The sequence below is a fragment of the Stegodyphus dumicola genome, chromosome 8 (genome assembly GCF_044657685.1).
Source record: "Stegodyphus dumicola isolate Sdum_Otavi_A_Nest chromosome 8, ASM4465768v1".
Taxonomy (NCBI): domain Eukaryota; kingdom Metazoa; phylum Arthropoda; class Arachnida; order Araneae; family Eresidae; genus Stegodyphus; species Stegodyphus dumicola.
Window position 1 is genome coordinate 98,056,746 of NC_140775.1, and position 15,221 is coordinate 98,071,966.

Below are 15,221 nucleotides of genomic sequence, written 5' to 3' on the forward strand. Positions count from 1 at the left end.
TTTTCATGAATAATTTTGTGTATAGCTTCGGATCCGAAGTTCCTTCTGCACCAACTGATAATTACAGAGATTGACAAGTTTCATATGGCCGATATATTTTCTGGGACTACAGATGACAAAGATCTTCCTGTGTTTTTCCATACCGGAGAGAATTTCGCCCACTATGAAATTCTTCAAAGCATTTGAATACGGTGGCACGAGATGGAGCTTTATTTCCATATGCAAAGGCTGAAGGCATCTTCTTCATTTAGCTCCACTTTTAAAATATAGAAATGATAGCACGATACTAGTATCATCTCCATTCATCCTATATGCGTTTAATGTGATCCGGAATCGCGAATTCGAAATCATTTGTTACAGCCAAATATCAGTCCTAAAGGCCTTGATTTATATCCTTACACTGATTTTAAGGAACTTTGCTGATTATTTACCATACTGATTGATACATTATTAATAATCGATATTCAATTTGTGTAGTCGATTGCATTTTCTGTTGACTTATAAGTCTGTATATTCAGAGGATCAGAACAACTTTTGCAATTAACAAGTTCGGTTATATTCTTGCAGTTATAGAATCTCTACAAACTATTTAGCACTGCAAATGTAAACAATGATTATATATGTAAGAACAGATTTCTTTATGAATCACAGTGCTTTCGTTATAAATCGCTGGCCTTATTCTGCAGGACTTATTTTGGATTTCTTTGTGTTTTTACTGAAGCTGAACAATGAAAAAACATTCAGTAAAAGGACTTTTATTGATGATAGGATTGGATTGGAGCTTTTGTATTATATCTGAGTCCGATCCATTTCCAAGGGAGAAACGCACTCATAAGATCTGCGTAGGCTCTGTAATTTGTATTGCTGGAGAATTATCTGATTTTCGATGCCTCATCTTAAGTCAGTCGAATACTGTAAAAGATAGGTGGTTTTAGGTTATATTCACAGATTATCCTGGCAATTTTTCGCAGCTATGTGAGAATATGTGTTTCAGCTGTTGCTTGAGTAAATTAGTAATCATGAAAATGAAAAGGAAAACGCAAGCTCCCGATGAAACGTAAACACGTGTATCCCAGATATCCGTTTATTTGATATTATGGAAAGTTAAACATTTTTTAACGATAATAACAATTTTTGAGATTTTAGAATGCTATAGTTTCCATTGTACTTACTCTTAAATAATATTCTTGTACTCTGAAATTAATGATAACAATAATTATTTTAATTAATAGTAAATAATAATTACTTTCAATAAATACTCTTGTACTTAATAATAATAACAACTATTACTCTAATTAATACTAAATAATTATTATTATTTATTAATACTCTTGTACTTTGAAAATTCTATATTTTTGAACTATTTTATCAAACGTTTTCTACCCAAATTCTATTGATTAATAAATGATAGTGCCATATATACTAAAATATCCCCCGTATTTATCGAATAAATTAAGAAACAGATTTACAGTAAGGTAAATAAATAACTTTGGAGGATGAGCATACTTACTTCTGTTTTTAATTATGAGTATGATGTGAATGTCTTAAAACCGTTCATCTTTCTTGCATGTGTTTTTTGACTTAAAATTAAGAATCGTTTCTTAAAATACGAGTTAAAATTTCTCACTTTGAATTCTCAGCTACAAAAATACTTTTAAAGGTTATATACACGTTGCGTTGATAGTGGTAGAGGAGGAATAGAAATATTTGACTGATCAGTATCGTTTTGCATAAATACTACTATCATTATGTATAATTATCATTGTCAGTATGTATAGTTATCACTATCGTTATGTATAATCAACATTATGACTATATGTAATTATCACCATGATTATGTATACAAAATGGGCATACTTTATTAAATTTTAACTGATGCTGTCGTTTGAAACTGAAACTAATAATTTTACGTAGTTACAGTTCGCAGCTGCGTAGGTTTTAGTTAACAGTTATCTGAATCAAGCGTTTTATAGAAGAAGTGTGTCAACGGGCAAAGTTTCAAATCCGCACACTGCCATGACGTCATTCGTCATTTCATTGCCCTTTCGTAAAGCTTTCCCCATTATGATGGTCGAAGAGCATAGAATAGGGGTGATCGTTAGGGGCTGACCTTCGCTTTTTTTATAAAGGGTAAAAGGGGTAAAGGAGGTGAACGAACTTGAACGGAGAGGGATAGCCATATGGCATATGTGAAGCAAAATTCAAATTTTCAGATTTTAAGTTGACAGATTTTACAAGACAAATTTTTTAACGGTTTCGCAGTGAAAGTACGCTTAGAAGGTAATAAATAGTTGCTTCAATTAAAAGCATTTTCCATTGGCTTATGTTAGTCTTTTTTAGCAACCAGAATTTAAAATTACACTACCACCATCAAGTAATGTAAACAAATGTGCATATTTTTCAGTTCTGAAATGCACTTTATGTAGTTCTCAGCTGGAAATTTTTAATGAGAAACAATATTTAAAAAACGAATATTACTTTGCGGGTTTATTTAATTTTCATTTATTTGCCTAAATAACTATTTATATTCTTCATTATATTAATGTTTTTCTAGTATCTTCTAAAGTTACTGTTTTTTCTCATTATAAAATGTAGCTTTGGACAAGTTTGATTCCTCGTTATACTGAAAGAAAAAGACTTAACATAGTGTTGCTTTTAACTTAGAGGGAGGTTAGAGAATTTAATACATAATTTCAAGAAAACTGTTTTGATAAAATTTTTAATCAACAAATATGTAACTAGTAAATACCTATCTTTATGTATATATCATGCACTTATGTACATGTCAATCAAATACATGTGCTTATGCATATATCAATTAAAAACATGCGCTTATATACATGTCACTCCAAAATATAACCTGTACATTTACATGAATTTAACTGATAATTCAAATCAGACCAAACAGGTGTTGATAGAAACTTAGCAGTGTAGATACCAGTACTACATTAAACGTCCTGGGTCATGTAGGTTTAATTCAAAATCTACACTAATCATATAAGTGTAGATTTTGAATCAAACTCTATGAATTTCAAGAGCGATCAGATAAAGACTCTTCTTCAGGAGCAAAAACGTTTTGCTTCAAGAGGAAGTGATAGAATTTGATTTAAAATCTACAATAATCTAAGGTTGCATTTTTTGCCTTGGATCTCGGGTACATAACTTAGTGAAGCTTTAAACATATTTTTAGCGATTTGAACTTTTATTTGTTCTTTTTAATTTTCTGTAACGCAAATGTGTGGTCGGAAACAATGCATGTTTTTAGCATTCTTGACATTCAGGATTACGTTACTTATATATGGTTTTAGATGATATCCTTATTATACTTTATACCCCTTTATATTGAGAGGAATTATAATAGCCAGGGAGTGTATTTGTGGAGCACTGTATTTTTTCCCCTTATTCAGATGTTCTAGAAAAGGACTTCTAAAATCGCATTTCTATACTTGTCATGAGTTACCAAGACTATTAAAAAAACGTATTATGTAACTCATCAATGAATCTGTGTATTTTAAAACATGATAACTTCCATCTAAATTCTAAAAGGGAGGAACTCATTACATGATTTTTTTCTTTATGTAATTTGGCTGTTTACACTATTAGGCGAGCCAAATTCTGTTAAGTCCCGTAAAGTACGCACCATGGTGTTTAATCCCAATATCACATGATGTAACGCATAAATAATATAATGCCAAGATAACATGATGTTTTATCCCTTAAATTATCCTTCTGAAAACTGCATTTGTTCTATATACGCAGTCTGACACACGAAGAATGTGTATGAAAACTTATCTGTTAATTTTTAAATTAAAACACATTACTTTCAAAGAAAACTAACTTTTTACTTATTTAATTTTAAAGGTACAGTATTTAGGCCATTTATCAATACCTTCCATATATCCAGCTCATACTTCTGAAACCGTCGCATGGTGTGCTTTCAAATTTGTAGGATCGTCTTTTTTTAATATACGGTTATATATAAAACTAGCAGCTTTGCTGCCAGCCTTCGTCTGGCTTTTAGATGTACCGGAAAAATGGCTGAAGGAAACACCAGACGTTAAATTTAAAAACTGCTTAGGATTTTACTCTGCAGAACAACTTCATAAAAAAAAGTTAGTACGTATAACAAAATTACAATGAAATAAGCAATTTAAAAAAATAATAAAATAAATAAAAATAATAAAATAATAAAATAAATAAATAAAAAAAAATTAATTTTTTTTTATCCCTCAATACAAATATTAATTATCCTAATAAATAAATTAAACAACTTCCCTTTGCAAAATCTTAAGAACTCAAATGGTATAAAGGAGGTTAAGAACTTTGTTTCCTAAAAAAATCACTCAAAACTTTTCAATATCTTAAAGACAGTGAAATAATGAGCGATAAATAACATAAAAGAATACAAAAAACAAAAAAGTTCTGAAAAGCAAAGTATAATTAATGATATTTTACCTTGTATTTTCAAGAGAAAGAAAATTACAATGAAATAAGCTATATCCCTCAATACAAATATTGATTATCCTAATAAAAAAATTATCCAACTTTCCGTTGAAGAAAAAAAAACATGCAAAACTTTTCAATATTTTACAAACAGTAAAATAAGCAAAAAATAACTTAAAACTCAAAAGACATAAAATTCCGCGCAGAATTTTACTCTACAGAACAACTTTATCAAAAAAAATCAATAAAAATGTATTATATATATATATAAATGACAATGAAATATGCCAATCTCTTAAAAGCAGTGACATAAGAAATACGGTGAAAAATTGTTGCCAAGCCCATATTTCTAAAAGAATGAAACTATTCAAAATGATGCGATTTCATCAAAAATCTATCAACAACAATAAGAAAGGAAAACTGTTGCCAAAATCACATTTTTAAAGATGTGAGAAGTGTACTCGGAAGCTTCATTTAAAATTTTTTTTTAAAAATACAAAATGTTATCATTTTTCCAAGATTCGTTTTGTAAAAGCAGTGGCAAGGATAAAAGTTTAACGTGTCCAAAAATCAAAGAAAAATAAACTTTTTTAGAAAAAATCCGCTTAAAAAGGTGTTAAGCTCCCTTTGTTAAATAAATTCGTATTTAATCGATTTATTGAAACACGAAATTTATTTTAAGTTCGTAAAATAGCTAACTGCCTACGCTTCATGACGATGTGAAAATGAAGAGTGTAGAGCAAAATCTCGCCCATTATGTCTCAAAATGACGCGATTTCGTCACAAAACATAAAATAAAAAAAAAATTCGAATTCGAATCTCGAAAAAAATCGCTCCGAGGTGCACTGCCTCTTGTCTAGATGCACGTACCAAATTTCGTAGCCGTGGGTCTATTAGCGCAGCGCAAACGAAAGACACACATAGACAGACTCTTTCTTTTATTATATGAAGAGATAATGCAAATTACATTGTTGGCAGCAGTTATAATTTTCTTAAATATCTCTGGGCTTATGAAATAGTTGAATGTGTTTTAAAATGTCTAGTAAGAGATCACTTTTTGAAAGGAATGTTTTTCGTTGATATCTGATACTTCTTAACTGGAGACTTTCACTCTGAAGTAAAAATGTTGCGAGTTTCATTTTTCTCCAGAAATTATCCGCCTCCCTCATCCCACCTAAAACTAACTTTCACCATTCGGTACATACTTCTTTTTCTTGTTATTGTATTGAGACTTACCCATATGTACTCCTGTCACGTGAGGCCAGTTTGGTAATCAAAGTGACGAAGCAGATGTTCCGATACGAAGAGTTATCTCCTCCAAAGGTGGGTGGTCCTCTTTGAAAAGGTCCCTTCTTCGCCTCTTAAGATAACTTTGATTGAGCAGGTACGCCTTCTGCATGCTCAATACAAGAGAAAGGCGTTAACACGGCATGTTTCAACGCAGTCATCTGCCATGGCCTATAATCTTTGTCACAGCTTAAGATTATTTGCGTCTTTTTTTAGTGTTCCGCATCGAAAATGACCTTCATAATTCAGTATAACAATAATTTTTTAAGTTTCTCCTACCATGTGCATCTATGATTAAATTAAAGTAAAAATTTGATTTTATGCTAGAATTTACTCTGTGCAGCTATAATTAAGCCTTTGTATTTCTTTAAGTCCTTTAAAATTTTCCTAAAACATTATTTCTATAGAAAAGAGTGAACCGAACATGATATACTAACATAAAAGTTGCTGAACATAATAGTTAACAGTGACATAAAAATTGCTGAACATAATAGTTAACAGTGACATAAAAATTGCTGAACATAATAGTTAATATATAGTTATCTGAACATAATAGTTAACATAATAATTAACTAAACATATAATTAACATAATATAATAATTATAACACACATAATATAATAATTAGCTGGACGTAATAGTTAACACTTTTAATTTTTTCACCGTTATTAATTTTAGAATTTTAGTTTTATTATTCCGTTAATATCACTATTTATTTTCATAATTATTTTTATTTATACTATTTCCTTTTTATTATTACATTATTATTTTTATTTATTTCTTTTTTGGAGGGGGCACCGAGCCATGTCAGCCATAACTTTCCCATTATTATTATATTTATTATTTCATTATTATCATTTGCTATTTCTTCTCATAATGAATTATCTGGGGACCGAAAATGTCTCCTCTGTTTCTTTCATAATTAGAATTCTAACATGAATCTATCTAATTAACTGTCATCAGTTACCATCTCACAAACTTCTAGGTTTGGCTAAAAGAAGTATACATTTCCACAGTTTTATAGAAGTAAGAGTTTTAACAACGGCTGAAATACTTACATGATTAGAAGAACATGTCCTAAAGTTTGCATGGCTAAGTTACAATGTCTTATGTCTGGAACCTTTGGTAATACAACAAATATCAATGCGATTGTCAAGATCTTCTCAATAAGTTTCAACATGTCTGTGTCAAAAAGCTTTGATGCGTTATTTAAAACGTCCCAACATAGAGGAGGGAATAAAAGGAATAAAAACTCATTTCCTGAAGAATTCCATTCTTAGAAGGCATTTTATTTAATTTATTACTAAGCGATATCACTAAGATGTCGAAAAAGCAGTATAAAGTATATAAGTACATGGAAAACAATTACTTATTATATGACGAAATTTTTGTTGGCAAGTCTGGTTTTTCCTTTCATTTAAGAGGCTTAAATGTGAGTTTACAATAAAGGTGCAGTCGTTTTGGAATCAAGATGTCACATTATTTTTCAAATCGTGTTTGAAAAATTTATTTAAAATAATTACATTAAGGTATATTTAAAGTTAAAAAATATATAATTTCTATTATTATTATTATTATTATTTACTAAATAATAATACAGAGTAGTGCATATTACATCCACCAATTTTAGTTGCGAAACCATCGTGCACTTGCTCACGTGGGCATATATACATTCTTAGAGAGCAAGTGGAATTGTATTGCATTAGTGGAAGCCTTCAGTCAGATTGTGTCACAGACGCTGAGCACATATCGCTGTCGTCAGAATTGTAGACAAGATACAGGACGGCGGTAAGTGCAAGCAAAGTACAGCAATTCTCCAACAGACATACTCAAACCATCTGATTTCTCACTTAGGCGATTTGACTTGGCCATTCCGCTCTCCAGATTTGACTACTTACTCTGGGGTTACTTGAAAGAGAGAGTCAGCATATCGTTCGCTGAACGGAAGAACTGAAGACTGAGACTGCTACATTTGAAGTATATGCTGTTTCACAAGACATCAAGGTGTGTTATAAAATCTTTCCCGCGCTGCCTAAAATGCATCTAAACAAAAAGAAAACATTTAGCGAGCCTTCTTTTTAAGGTATTACCGTATATGTATTGTCCATATTGTATACTATTATTTCGAAACCATATAATGTTGTCACAAGCACTTGCCGCTTTCCTGTTGTTATTTAAAATTGATAGATACAATATGCGACACCTTACCTAATTATTATATTGTTACTCAAATATTTGCTGTTTCTTGTATAAAAAGCATAAAATAATGTATTTTTTTTTATTTACAGGGTAGCAACTATAAATTTTAAGACTGGTTTTGATGGCCTATTATCGGGTGAATGAAAACCTGGTGACTATAAAAGGTAATCTTTCCAGTATTTATTGATATTAACAATAGACTTAACACTCGTTATAATGACCTATCATTATAGCGACCATTTATTGTGCTGATATAGAATGGTCACAGAAAATAAAATGTCTTCAGATGATGTGGGTATATTAGGTACTATCTGTATCCACTTTCAATATATACTATCTGTATTCACCTATATCAAATATACTATATTTATCACCCGATATCAAATATACTATCTGTATCCTCCTTCGTTACTGCATCATTCACTTGTTATAATGTTATTTTCCTTTAGGATGCGAGAGGTCTTTATTATGAGCGTCGATTGTATAATAAATATGGTGTTGTAATAAATATTTAATTATACTACATTTTACATATGAAGTTCAATCGCTTATTAGCTCTGTAACCTTTATACCGAAGTTCGCGTAAAAGTAGTATGTTTTATTTCTTTAACAATATGCAAAATATTCCACGCAGCCTGCCTTGTTGTTTTTGTCGTGTCTATGATGAATACCCATTAAAGAAGTATCATGGATGAAGATGAAAGCCCTAGTAATCTGCATAATATTACCATTGTAGAGGTTCGGTTTCGTAAACAAGATCTGAGTTTTTAACAATTCAGCAAGAATGCCGGACAATCAAAAATGTGTGCAGTTGTAAATTCTATGTCCGAGCATTTACTGCAGTTTCTGTAGGTTTCCCTACCCTCTGTCAATTTTCAATCGTCTGTGATAACCCTGTCCTGACCTTGACTATGGTTTTAGTTATAAGTCGATCTCCAATGATGTTATGGAGCTGGTTCTGCATTGGAATTGAATATTCCTTCAATCGGTATTTCACCACGGCATTTTCTTCCGTGAGGCTGACATTGACGTTATTATTATCGTTGAGAATTCGAGCTTCTTTTGCCAATTTAAACATTGAAGGATGCAGACTTTATCCAACTTATGAACCTCGTTTAGGCGAAAGTGAATCCTGCTGGTGATCAGGAAGCTTCCATCCAGGATTTCCTGTAGAGCTGCCTTTGAGTCGTAGAAGACAACGAGTCCCTTTTCCTGCTCGGAAATGAGAATTATACATGTCAAGTGTCTCCGCTATTGCTTGAAGCTCCCAAGTTAGAGACTATGGCTCCAACGCCAATTTTGTATTCTTGATAAGTAGTATCTCCTGGGGTAATCAAAAATACTATTAGTAACTGTGTCAAAGACTCTATTAGTGACTGTGTCATCGGAAGAACTATCTGTACAAGATTGTACAAAGTCCTCTTTTGGATACTGTTCAACAGTCCTGATACGTTTCGCCTTAATGATGTCAATCAATTCATTTTTATTGCATGGCTCTAGTAGGCCTGTAGAGACAATATTTTTTCGGAAGTAGGACAGATGAAAAATGAGCAATGCCTTCGCCGAGACTCGAACCACGGGCCTCTCGAATACGCGCCGAGGGTGCTGACACTACACCACGAAGGCATGCTAAGAAAGCGGGAGAAATACCTTATATACTCCCACTTTCAAAGGGCGACTGCGGATTTAGAGGACCCAATAGCCAAATCCTGGTGGTGAAGAATCGTCATTCACCACCTTTTAGTTCGGGCGCCACTGTAGAAGCATTAGGCATTTCTTAAACAGGAGAGATGAAAAATGAGCAATGCCCTCGCCAGGACTCGAATATGCGCCGAGTGTGCTAACCGCTACGCTACGAAGGCATGCTAACAAAGCGGGAAAGGTACCTTATAGGTTGAATAATATTGCAAGTCTGAAAGGTAATGTTGGCTCTTAGAATATGAAAACTTTGTTATGATCGAGGCTGAGAACTAAAATTTTAAAACACAAAATTATCAATTCAGAAAATTTGTTCTAATACTATACTTAAGGGCCTTTTTATAAGGGTGAGACAGAAATATTTTTTTTTATTCCATTCGAGTTAAATGAGACACTGTTATGAAATTCAGAGCTCAAGCCCAAATTCTCTACTTATTTTTAAATTTTAGCATCCTTAAAAGTAATTTTATAGACTAATTTCGGCAATTCTATGTTTAGATCCAGGTCAAGGCTTAAAGTAAGGAAATTTAATGCTTTGTTATTGTAAATGTTGAAAATTCTAAACCTCTAAATTTTTACACTGTGATAAAATGTCAGAAACAATCATATTTTGAATGAATATTTGAATTTGTTGATAGGAAAGTTATCAAACACATGGAAGAAGTCCATTGTTTCTCAGTAAACTAATTTTGAGCCCTGGTCGAATAAAAAGTATTGCCTGATTGAAGAAAATTCTTGTTCAATCCTCAGACCTATGATTCTATACTCTGTAGATACATTAGGATATTTTGGAAGCAGAAGACGTGAAAAATGAGGATGCCCTCGCCGGGACTCGAACCATGGACCTCTTGAATACGAGCCGAGTGTGCTGACCACTATACCACGAAGGCATTCTAAGAAGGTGGGAGAAATACCTTATATACTCCCCCTTTTAAAGGGCGACTGGGGTTTAGGGGACACAATCGCCAAATCTTTGGTGGTGAAGAATCATCATCCATCACCTTCTTTTAGTTCGGGCTCCACTGTTAAGTTATTAGGGGTTTTTTTGAAGCAGGAGACATGAAAAATGTGCAATGCCCTCGCCAAGACTCGAACCTCGGACCTCTCGAATATGCGCCGAGTGTGCTAACCATTACACCACAAAGGTATGCTAAGAAGTTGGGAGAAATACCTTATAACTCTATTAAATTACTGGCGGATTAAATTGGTAAACTAATCTTAATCGTTTAGCTAAAAATTGTTTTGGACATTCAACTGGAATCAGCATATAAAATTTGGAATGGAAGTTATGTATAATATATGTATATAAATGGATAGTTTTAAAAAAAATTGTAAATTTCACTCTTCTCAGCTTAATTATTTTTATGACATTTAAATTTTATTTTAACTTTTTCAAACTTTTATGGTGGACTCTTTGTTAACAACTGCATTATATTTTCATGTTTACAATCATAATTAGAAATTTGGTATAGGGTATAATTTTGCAATATACTTTATTTAATACTAAGAATTTTATTCATCATTCCATCTTCAGTACAGGCAAATAAGTTTCAAACTTCTTTTCAGTTTTGCGATAGAGGTACCACTCAAAGATAGAACTATTTTTCTTATAGCATTGCAATACAAAAACATATAATAGATCTACTTCAACAATCTAATTGTAGTTAAAACATTCTGCTCCCGCTGTTAGCAACAATCTAACATTTTATCATTTTTACATAATTTTATTTAACTTGACTTCTATCTCTGGACTAAATCTTTAAATTAAATTTTGACTTCCTTCCAATCTTTTAATATTTTTGGCAACTGTGTGATTGCTAATAAAGATGGAATTTTAAATTAAAAAATTTAAATTTCATTTTTATCAGCAGTAGGATTTTAAGCAATGATGAGATGTGATTTCTAAATGACACACAAATTTTAATGAATAGGATAGAGGTTTACGCCATTAAATATATCCGAAGATACACACACACAATGATGAATGACAGATAGTCCAATCAATCAAAGACATCACTCTTTTCTTCTGATGTCATTCACTAGTATTTGGAATGTGGAAACCATTCCAAACAAGTTAAACAATTATTTGAAAACTTGTGCTCAGCAGACTGATGTTTACCATCCCTTCTGAAGAATAGTGTATTGTAGTAGTTAACCGGAGTCAATAGCAACCTCCACAACTGTTACATCCATGGCTTTCAGCTTCACTTGTTAAGGCAATATCTGCCAGTACTATGCTACGAAGACTGCACATGAAGGAAGTGTACGCCCGAGTAACCAAATGCTTGTGTTCCACTAACTGAGTCCAGATGGGTAAGATTAAATTGGTGTTTTCAACATTTCAACTGAATTGGCTCAGATTGGTCCAATTATTTGTTCAAAGAAGAGTTCAGTTTCCGCTGGATACAGATGATATGCTTTAAGAATCTGGAGAGAATGAGACACACGAAATCATGCCAAGAACATCATCGAACATCACGCATTCAGAAATGGTAACATTATGGTATAGGCTGAAATTTCAATGAGATATCGCACCCAGCTGACGGCTCTATGACAGCTTCCCGGTATCGGGATGAAGTCCTACATCTCATTGTAAAGTACGCTGCATTGGGTGATTCTGATTTCCTCCTTATTGAATGATAAATATCCATCCCCATCGAGCCAACATCCTTAACAAGTACCTGGAGAGTGAGACGCATTTCTCATACGGAGTAGTCGTCGTATTCCCTCGACCTTAATCCCGCTGAAAATCTTGAGGATGTCATGCGTGCTGTCTCTGCACGTTCACCTTCTCCAGCCAGTCTCATATCGTTGGAAATTGCTCTAATGGAGGAATGGCCCATTGCTACTATATGAGATGGTTGATCACCTCGTTGAAAGCATGAGCAATTATTTTAAAGTGTGCATGAAGGTCGCGGGTAGTGACATAACTTTGTTCGCTTATATTTAGCTTTAAACATCAGTTTGTTATTAACCTAAATGTGAAGTCATCAGAAAACTTAAAATTAAATATTGATTTCGTATTTGTTCATAATGCTTTTTAACTTTCAGGCGTAAAAAATACATTTCTATCGTCATGTGTAATTTGGTGTTAATCAAAGCGTTACTTCTCCATTTGGGTTGATTTTATTGTCGCGTGCATAGCCTTTGGAAGCAGGTGTATTAAGGCATTAAGACAATTTTAAGGAACAAATAGGAGCCATAATATAGAAATGAAATACATATGAATTGTAACATTTAATTTTCTGAAATTTCTCTTTGAAATTTCTATTTTTATTTAGAGTATGCCCTTGTTACCAATGCTACAACTTGATTTTTAGTCGTATATAATCAAGAATATTGTGATAACGAAACAAATATTTTTTTTTACAATTTAGCGTGCATGTAACTAAAACTGTATGACTAAAAAGCCTTTTTTTAATATATAATTTATTCGGTTGAGTTCATATAAGGTCTGGAATATTTTAAAATAAAATGAGCTTTTATATCTGTGTATTTGATATTATTTTTAGCACTTTCAATTCAAATACATTCAGTAGCCTTACGTAATAGATGTATTTCTTTCTCTCATGGTTTTTCTAACAATTAATTAATGGAAAAAAAAGTAAGGCTGTCAAAAAGCAACGGAAATTCCTGCTGCCATTTTTCATTCGAGAAATGAAAACGCGATCCTACTTGTCACCTCAGATGACTGTTATTACGTAGATCGAACTAACTATATTCAGACAATCAAAGTTTCTCTTGTTAAAGCTTGCGTAATCATCATTTCGAGTTAAAAGAAGAACCCTTAAGGCAGGTGGACGATTTCTTAAAACGATAATTTTTACCTCATCAAATAGGTGTCATTAGCCTTTTGACGCCCCATGCTTCTTTAACACCACCTGTTTGTGTGTGTCAATAATCACAGTTGCTAAGCAACCTGCTATTATCTAAATGGAAAAGACGTTACGTCTATTCCTTGAGTAAATGGTTCTATGTCCTAAATTTTTATTTTTCGGCTTTTCATACTATCACGACATGGTGTAAGTTATTCCTTTAGTTAGCAAGAAATCAGAAATCATGTAAAAATCAGCAAAATATTGTATCTTTTCTTTCAAGATTAAGTTTGTAGAATTAGAATATATCATCTTGCAGAAACTCCAACTGTATGCTTAAGTTTCAAGCAGTAACTGAGTGACGTTTTATAAATTTGGAAATATGCGGCTTACTTAAAAAACAGATGTTTAGCAGCAAGGAATCCTTATAGAAATCATTTCTAACTAATGTTTTAAAATTTTGGGAAGAACATTGAAGTATAGTTTTTGAATTCCAGTTATAGTTTGTATATTTTCAACAATTGAAGTGCAGGAAAATAATTCATACTAAAAGTACTGGTGTTGTTTCTGTGACATATTTCACTTGTCTGACAGTAACATCAGAACAAGCCCACAAAATTCATCGTGGTAAGGAGTGCAAAACTGCGCCTGTTGTTTGCAGGAGCCTTAAGCAACCATACAGGTGACAATACGACAGTTCCGCTCCCAACTTTGACAGAGAGCTTTTCGGGGGTACGGGTCCGAGGGTCTCCAGCCACAACCTCTCGAGAGGACTTCCGGCTCGCCGCATATTTAGAGTGCCCCCATGCCGCACAGACACTACACATTTACAAACATCCATGCCTTCTGCGGGATTCGAACCCGGGCTTTTCGGTACGGCAGCCAGAGTCACTAACCACTATCCCGGTTAGACGACGCTAGAAGTAGTAATATTTTTAAGTAATCAAGCTAGGTAACGCTCTTTATTGACTGTCAGTCTGCACAATTGTTTTCATGGCAAAATGATATTCCTTGATTTTAAGAAGAGGATTTTTCTTCCCTGTGCTGTTTTGCTGTTCTCTGCAGTCTGTAATTTGTATTGGTCATAGTAGAGTTGTCCCCTTTTAAAATAATTGAGAGCACAGTGAGCCAGATCAGAAGACTGCGATGTATGAAATGGAAATGGACTAATTAATGGACGCGTAATTAAGGCTGTTTCATCTTTGTGGAACTTAAAAGTTTTATTTTGTGTTAATAAGAACTGTTGTTTCTTTTTCAAATGCGAGAGTCAGTCAAACTGGTTTTAATAAAACATAGAGTTTATTTTTAAATTTCTGCCGTCTCCTAATTTTAATTTCTCGCTATAACAAAAGGAAAAAAAAAAAAAGATTTGGATCAGAAATCCTTTACTGAAGGTTTCTTCTCGATTCTTTCTTTCCTCATTTGCGATATAGTACTATTAGAGGAATTCAAATACAGCCACACTTCATTTCTAGTCATAACAAACTCGTATTTTGTTTTCGCGAGGAATGATTCTTGTAAAGAATTCTTTGTACAATCTTGGCTCCGCCACATTGTTTCGGAATGAGACCATGAAAATACATTTTTTTTCTTTTCGTTCCAGTTTAAATATTTAGTCATATTTTTATTCTCAGTATTTTAATAAGCTGCTGATACTGCGCATTGAGGAAGTGGGACCACTTCTAGAAAATCATGCATTTAATTTTTGAAATTTCCTTTGAAGTACGTACCATGTATCATTTTTAGATAACCATCTAGATCTCTATTTCCTGGATAAAG

General features: G+C 32.8%; 1 protein-coding gene and 1 long non-coding RNA gene across 6 annotated transcripts in view; one reads left to right on the forward strand and one right to left on the reverse strand.

The window, feature by feature from the left end:
• LOC118206098 (uncharacterized) overlaps positions 1-15,221 on the forward strand; it is a 223,274-nt gene that overhangs the window by 158,308 nt on the left and 49,745 nt on the right. Inside the window, exon 4 of the long non-coding RNA XR_015042684.1 lies at positions 8,019-8,093. This is a non-coding gene — a long non-coding RNA (uncharacterized LOC118206098). The remainder of the gene's footprint in view (positions 1-8,018; positions 8,094-15,221) is intronic.
• The window catches only part of LOC118193851 (uncharacterized), a 333,808-nt gene that overhangs the window by 122,826 nt on the left and 195,761 nt on the right, over positions 1-15,221 (reverse strand). The window lies entirely within an intron of this gene.